Genomic DNA, 8,459 nt, shown 5'->3' on the forward strand with positions numbered 1-8,459 from the left:
CGACGGAGTGACGTGTCTGTGTCGCTTGCGCTGGAGCGTGAGGCATCTTGCGTCAGCGTGCCCAACTCCTAAGGGCAAGTGCTGCGCGCAGTACGGACATGAGGATTGTGAGGCCGATTGCGCGCGCTGAGGGTGATCACGCCATTTCCGCATGCACGAAGCGGTCGTTTGCTTCGGCGACTGTCGCCGCCGCTTCGAGCGGGCCGGCAGCCGCTGCTGCGGGGCAGCCGCCGCTGCCACCCCCATCCCTGACGCAGGTTGCCACTGGGTGACCAGCCGAGGAGAACAGAGTAGAGGAGCAGCAGCTTGTTGGAGGCGTGGGTGAGAAGGCGGTTCTTTCCGCGCCCACTGCTGCGAGGGAGCTCTAGCTTGCCTTGGTAAACCAGGCGAAGGATATGTTGAGTGCTTAATTTGTGTTCTTAAATAAACTGTTTTTCTCTCTCACTCTCCGCCACGCTCGCTTCATCCGAGTGTGCGAGCGGGCTCCACTCGCGCCCTCCGCGGCGCTGGCATAGGAAGCGACCGCGGCCGCGGCCGACGCCGCACAGGCTGAAAAGGTGCCTGAGGATGCAGCCTTGCAGAGGGCCGCTGTGGCGGTCGCGGCTGCCGAGCCGCCACAATCCGCCGCTATCCACGCGCGATTTGTCGTGACAAGGACGAAGTGGCGCGGGAAGCACGCGCAAAAGCAGAACGGAGCGGAGGTTGACACCGACTCCGAGGGTGCCTCCTCCCAGGCTAAGACAGGTCGGCCTGCTGCCATGCAGGTGGTCGTGGCGGTTGCACGGAACCCCTCCGACGGGCACGAGGAACCTAGTGCGGCATGTCCCAGCCAGGAAGAGAGTTCGGACATGCAATAGGAAGTCGACATTAGGGAAAGTCAGCGTCCTCCTTCTCTTCCTATTGAGCTAGATCCCTGTTTGGCGTGTAAGGGCCAGGGATGTGCGTGTTTTGCAGAGGCCGATGAGGCAGAGCTCCCCCCCTCTGTCTCACCATTCTCTTCGTCCATATGGTCCGCTTGCTCCTTCTGGAATGTGGTTGACTCTGAATGATCTGAGGGTTCCAGTTCCTCCTCGTCCTCATCTTCATCCCCCTTCACTTACGACTCCGCTACTAAAGAGGAGTCCCCCGACCGCGCGGTTGGGGCACCTTCAGATCCTCAAGTTTTATTTTTCCAGGTCTCTTGCGCCGATAATTCCGCCTTTCGCGGGTTTCCATTCCTGTTTATTGGTTTTCCAGGTAGCTTCTTCTTTTCCATTCAACATGGCATCGCTTACAATAGCTACTTTAACAGCCGTGGCATGTCCCGTCGTCCCAAACAAGCTGACATTGTTCAGCTTGCTCGCTCTAAACTCATAGATATTTTGGTTTTGCAAGAGACCTACATCCATCCTCTTGGCCAGATCAAGAGCTTCGACAGAACATTTGGCACCAGGTCTTACTAGAGCTATGACGCGTCAGGTTCCCGTGGGGTTCGTGTCATTCTTATGCCATGCTTCCGCGGCTCAGTTTTGCGCCACTTCAAGGATGCTGAGGGCCGCGTCCTGTCTGTAGAACTCGATTCTGGCTTTCGCATAGTTAACAGCTATGCTCCGAATAATAGTCGCGCTCAGGGTGCGGCACCTTGACTCCCAGTTAATAGGTCCATCCAAGATAGTTCTGGTCGGTGATTTCAACTGTGTCCTTGACAGGGTGGATCGCCTCTCTTCTCGCGGCACTCCGCCTAAGGAGCGGGATAGGCAGGGAGTGCGGGCACTTAGGAAGCTGGTCGAGGAGCTAGATCTGGTTCATGCTTAGAGGGTTCTCTGCTCAGGACAGTCAGGGATGACTCGAACTGGGAGGCGCCTTCATAGTAGGCTAGACCGTTTCTATGTTTCTCCAACACTGGCTTATGACATGCACCTTATGTGGTCGGTCCCGTTCGCGTTGAGTGATCACAGGTGTGTTATCCTTCGCTTGAGTGATGGGATCCTGGTCCCTCGCGAGAAGGGGACTTGGCGCCTCAACTCGCGGATTTAAGAGGACCAGGAGATCTTTAAGGAAGTCTTCGTATTCTTATAAATTCTCTCCAGTCCAACTCAGGTTTAGACGGTGCAGGATGGGAAGGCATTAATACCGGTTTCCATTGGGCAAGCAGGAGCAAGAGCAACGAGCAGCCAGAGCAACGCACGAAAGCACTGGGGACGCGCCTTTTCGTCTCCGCAATGGAACATTCACGCTGCTCGGAGAGCAGCGTACCGTGGCGGAGCGCGTGACGTCAGGCGTCATGTGATCAAACTTGTCCCGCGCTTGCGTTGCCCGTATCTGCCGGCCGAACGCCACCGCTGCCGTCTTCCGCCATTTTTCTCGACCGTCCTGCCCGGGCTCCGGGCGGCGAATAACCAGAAGCACGGCAGGTCTCGAGGAAGAAAGCGCGCGCGCTCTCCCTCGAGACCGGCCATGCCAGAAGTGACATCAAAAAGGTCACGTGACTTCCTCCGTTCTCTCTGTACTCCGCCGCTGGCGACGGAGCACCGAGGACTGCTCTCGACTGATGCCAGGACAATAAAACCGCGCCTCCTCTGCCAATGAAACACAACGCTACTGCTCCTGTTCGACCACTGGTAGGCGCTGAAACTCACGAGAGCACTTTTTGTGCAGCTAAAAGGGCTCCTGTTCGCCCAATGCAAACCGGATGACTGTTTCAAGGCAGCAGGAATGAGGCGGGCCCGTGAGGGGCGAAAGGAGATTACCGTCGTCTGTGATGTCATCCTCCTGTTTTCCAAGCCTCTTTCTGCTGGCCAGGGGGTCACGGAAGCACTCGCCTAGTAGCGCATCCGGCTCCGAAAATTGCTCCAGTGACGCTGGCATGGCCTTAGGTTTATGGCGCGCGCTGAGCAGTGGGAGAGGGAGCATTTTTGCAGCAGCCACTTTCTCCGACACCGCTTTGTGCGCACGGAGACTTCCCTCATAGAATTGGTAGACCCAGTTACGGGGTCCATCTCCAGCACGCCGGACGCTGTTCTTAAAGCAGAACGGCAGTCTTATTTCGTTCTTTATCAGGCTCCAGCTCCAAACACAGCTACGTGTCCTTTTAAAACGCCCCCAACCCAGTTCACCTATCAGCAGCTCCTTTGGATGAGATAGAACTAGAAGCGGCGCTCAAGTCGTTCCATAAAAACCGTTGCCCAGGCTTAGACGGTCTGACTACTGAGTTGTACGTCAAGTTCTGGGGGCCGCTATGGAAGCCTTTTACCGCCCTTTAAATGAGCTCCTGGGTGTGGGGATGCTTTCAGGTACTAAAAGGGAAAAACAGATCACTCTCTTTTGTAAGGATGAGTCGAGACGCGCAGATCTGAGAGCCTGGCGTCCCATCATGCTCCTGAACGTCGACTACAAGCTCATAGCCAAGTGCCTGTCCTCTCGTTTAAGTTCCTTCCAGATATCATAGGTCCCTATCAGGCTTTCAGTGTCCCTGGTCGTTCCTTTAAAATTCAGGGTTTTGCCTCAGGGACCTTTTCCTTCGGGCTCAACACAGGGTATTCTTTATTCTTTTCATCTGGAAAAGGCATTTGATGTGGTCAGTCATCCATACTTATTCCAAGTCCTGGAGGAAGCTGGTATAGACTCTGATTTCCAGCGCATGGTTAGAGTTCTATTTTGCAGGCCTGTTTCTGCCGTTACTGTACTAGGTCGCACATCAGAAGCCTTCGACGGGGGCCGTGGACTTAGGCAGGGATGCCCTCTATCACCTGCTCTGTACGTGCTCGCGTGAACTCCTCTTACAAGGGCACTTTCGTGACAGTCGAATAGCTCGTTTTCCGCTTCCGCAAGGTTCTCCATCAGCTCCTATCTGTGCCTATGCAGATGACCTAACCACTGTCATCCCGGACGAGGCTTCTCTTTACTCCGTTCTGGATGTCATGGAGGTGTACTGTAAGGCGTGTGGGGCTAACGTTAATAGGTCGAGAGTTCCGCCCTCTATGCTGGTTGTGCACCATCCAGTCCTCGGCCTGCTCATGATCTCCCCGTGAAGGCTTAAGCCCGCCTCCTTTTATTTTCACTTTAATTTGGAAGGTCTTTCAGACAGGAATTGTTCGTTTCCTCAAGAGATAATTGAATCGAGGGCAGGAGAGTATGAGAAGCTCTTGTGTCCGCTCACGGCTCGGGCCACTATCACGCTGTCCCTCCTGTTTTCCGTGCTGACCTTTGTGGCCGGCGTAAACCCTCTGTCGGCGCGGATGAAGCTCCACCTGGAGCGGATCCTTTTCCGTTTCTTGTGGAGTGGAGATCTGGACAAGGTCAAAACATTTGTGGTGAAGCTGCCTAGGGACAGGGGAGGCCTTGGCATCTCCGACCTGGGCATTGTAGCCTCAGCCTTGCACGTAAGGTGGACCCAAGTGCCATTGAACTTGGAGATGCCTTTAACTCGAAGCCTGACTTCGTTTTTTCATAGTACGGCGACTCCGCCTTTTCGCCCAGAGCACGTATTCTCATTGCGTGCCACAGTCGGCTCTCCATCCCCCTTTTATGCTCAGGCAGCTACCTGCCATGAGCGTCCCCGTAAGCCGGAGGCAGACATTGATGTGGTTTCGGTTCCTCTAAAGGAATTAGGATTCTGACTCCCAGTCTCCCTCCCCACCGCTGCCAGTACGACCTTGTCCATGTTAGGCCCTGCTGGCGGTATATTACAGCGGATATTTGGAAACAAGCAGAGCGTCCTTTATGTACCGCTTCGCCAGGGGAGTCCTCCCCATCAAGGTTCCAGCTTGCGACCAACTTGTCCGATTTGGGGTGGTAGGGAAGACACTGTGCACATATTCTCGCAGTGTCTTCTTCCTGAAGCGCTTCTTCGTCATGTAGCTAATCTCTTCCAGTTTCCGGGTATACCGTACTACACTGCGCAATAACTGAATCCATTGCCAGCCATAGCCGTTAACCAGTTCGTCCTCCTGCTCGTGGAGTGTGCGTGCCAAGTACGGCTGGCGCGCTGCGCGGCCGCATACAACAGCAGAGTTCCGGGCCTCCCTGAAGTAACTGCAAAGGTACGGAAGAAGGTCTGGTTCTGCCTGTAGCGGGAACGTCGCATTCTTGGCGAGCGGAGGTTCTCGAAGATTTGGTGCGGGCCGTCTATGATCTTCTCGGTTAAGTGTGAAACACTCTCTGTGTCGCTATGACTCTATTATAAGGAATGGGCGTCCTTAATGGCATTCGTTGCGTTGTCATGAAGTTCCGCCTCGTTGGTTCAATGCCACGATGGCGCTGCAGGTCGTCTTTGCGTAAGATGCCACTCACTTTTGTGAGGGCATCGCGCGGCGGCCCCCTTGTCCGGGTAGGGCCCTCACCTCGAAATAAAAAGCTCTCCAGATCCCACATCGCCCTAGGGGGAACCTTCCCACAGGTGTTGAATGGATGATGATGGGCTGATGAGTTATGAGTGACTCTGGGGGACGGCAGTTCCGGGTGGCAATCCCCCTCCCCATCTGACAACGGAAAGTGGTATTCATGGAACTGATATGTAAGTCCTACGGCGTTGTTTCGATTCAAAATTAACTATAAACGGAATATGCGAATCCAAGATTGGTTAACGAATGCGTATAGCCTCACTCCGCGTTTCTGATCTCTTAATAACAGCTTCTGCTTCTCTAGCGAGAAACTGTACTCATCTCGCTGTTCGTCCTTATTCTTGGCTTCCCTGCATGAAAGAGCAGCAGTATCGATTACGCTTTAGGCACAGTGGCATATGTTTGCAGTCTGCACATGCGCAGCCATCAAGCCGGTCGTATATCGAAAAATGTGGTATACGCCTACGCTATATTAACAAACTGCAGCCGATTTAGCTTAGCTGGGAAAATGCAGAAGTAAATGGGCTAACTATTGTTACGCTTGTGGAGCTTTGGGTATGCAAATCATCTGCTAGTTCAGACGTTTTATTGGCCTCAACAATTCTCGCGGCGTCGAATCGAAGGCAGCGTTCCATGTTTTAGGCCATCTGCGAGCGGGTGCCGCCTCTGATGGCCACGTGTGTGCGACGCACCACTTTCTGATTGGGCACGTGGATTTGACACGCCGCTTCCTAACTGAATACAGCTAAGAGACGATGGGATGCAGCGTGTATAGCACAAGAGTACAGCACTTAAACACGGAGGCTGTTCGGCGACGGCGAATACGTAGTTCTCCATTTGGCTAGCGAATCCCATCTGTTCGCTCCACCGCGTTATAGATGCCCAGGCGTGGCGATGTTACCTACGCGAGAGTGTACTAGGATCGCTGTCCCGAAAAGCGGTCACCCTACCCCTCAACTGTCGGGGTGAATTTCGTATCGTTCCAAATGTGTCAAAAAAAAAAAAAGAAAACAAGAAAACGTCATGACGGAAAGTGGTGTCATGCAAATTACTCTGCCCTCTTAGCATCCATGTGCTACAGAAAATAGAGATTTCTTTATGGTAGGCCTTCTAATCGACGCCATATTCATGCGCAGTCATGGACAGCATTTTGCGAGATGGAGGAGCAGCATTTGAAAACAGCCTAGGGGTCACCGGGCGGCGATATGATAGCATTGATTGATAGACTAAACTTTAATGTCCAACGGATAAGGTGATCTATACCACCCCCCGACACGCAGGTCAGGGGCAGGTGCCCCCGCCTCAGATGCAGGCTGCCAGGTCTTGGGTCCCAGCAGCCTCTTCAGCCAGTTGGACGAGCAGGAGCGGGAGCTCACGGTCCGAGCTGCGCAGCAGGGTGTCGCAGGTGTCTCGACTGCCTATATTGTGCGTCCCCCTGGGAGAATACGGGCATTCACATGTTATGTGATCGAGGGTCCCTCGACTCTCGCCACAAAGATTGCACTTATCACTCCTGGCCTCAGGAAACATGTGGTTTGCCATACCAGGTGCAGATATTGTATGTTTGCAGTCACCGCCACGCGACTGCTTGTCTGCTGTTTAAATTTGGGTCTAGCGTGGGAGGTTGCGCTAGGGATGACTGGGCGCATTCGAGTCCTCTTTTCGCCTGGATGACTGCCTGAGCGCTTGTTTCTAGAGGGGGAGGCTTCTCCCGAACTTTGTGGCTTGTGCTTGCTGACCACGTCGTCTTTATCGCATATTTAAGGAATGTTTCAGTCTCGCATTTTTACCTGCTCTCTTTCGGTGATTAATTGTGCTGGTGTGTGTGTATATTGTGAGCCTTCTGTGGACCTTCTTTCATTTGTACATGCCATCATCATCTTCTTTCATTTGTACATACCATCATCATCGTCCCGCGGCGCCGGCTCCGGCGTGTGCCTGGGTAGGTGATCGGAATAAAACGCTAGACAAGGCTTCGCTCTCCTTGCCGCCATGACCTCGCCGTCTTGACCTAGCCTTCTTCCACAATATATATAAAAATTAAAAACAAAGACATAAAGTACCATCTCCAACGCTTCCCTTGGCCTCGCCGACTGTTGGCTTCTTTCCTTCATTTATTACTACAAGCACCCTCATTTCTCCTTAATTGATCTGCTTGTATATATATATATATATGTGTGTGTGTGTGTGTGTGTGTGTGTGTGTGTGTGTGTGTGTGTGTGTGTGTGTGTGTGTGTGTGTGTGTGTGTGTGTGTGTGTGTGTGTGTGTGTGTGTGCGTGTGTGCGCGTGCGTGTGCGTTGTCACCAAGAGGACTACAGCCGTTGTTAGAGAAGCGCTGTTCTTTCCATAGTCCGTTGTTCGTCTAGTGTTTGCGCTCACCAGTCTTCATAGAAAAAAACTAAACATAATAACTGTCGGCAGAATGATGGCCATAAAACGGTTTAGCATATTTATGATAATTTATGCCGTCTTCATTATCACTTCGCAAGACAGTCCGCAAGTGCTCTTTACCACATGTTGCATTTCAGCAAACCAACACTGCATAGATCCCAGGAGAGACATTGTGCAGGCTACGTATAGCCCAAGCACGATGGGTGTAGAGAGGAAAAGCTAAATTTGGAAGCAGGAGGTGAAATGCGGCGTGCACTAGTGTTTAAAAGAGCTACTCAGCACGGGGAAACCAAACCGAGGATCTTTTGGCTTCCCTCAACTCCAAAGTTACATTCTTCGCAGAAAAAAACAATCTGCTGTCGAGCTCGTTTGAAGCCAGGAACTCTTCATGAAAAGCGAGATGATGATAATGAGCAGGAGGAGACACCTCTGTAATGCCATTCTGTTTTCCCACAAAATGTGACTGCCCCTCACCAAGTATCACACCGGCCCATGATTCTTATCGCGCATCTTGAGACTGAAGTGCAGCGCCCCCAGCTTCCGCTCTGGATAACTGTAAGGAAATGTGACCGCGGGGCCACGCCGCCGTTCCGCGAGCCGAAGACGAAAACGAAGGCGCAAATCTAGCGAAGCCCGGCTGATCGAACGAGTTTCCTGCGCCCGTTTCACGCACGTTGTTTTGCTTACGTTTTGTTAATGTGCACACTGCTTATTTTGCCGAGCACCCACATCGGACAAGCCATGTC

This window comes from Amblyomma maculatum, chromosome 1, assembly GCF_055883805.1.
Source record: "Amblyomma maculatum isolate TAMU_Amacu chromosome 1, ASM5588380v1, whole genome shotgun sequence".
NCBI classification, from domain to species: domain Eukaryota; kingdom Metazoa; phylum Arthropoda; class Arachnida; order Ixodida; family Ixodidae; genus Amblyomma; species Amblyomma maculatum.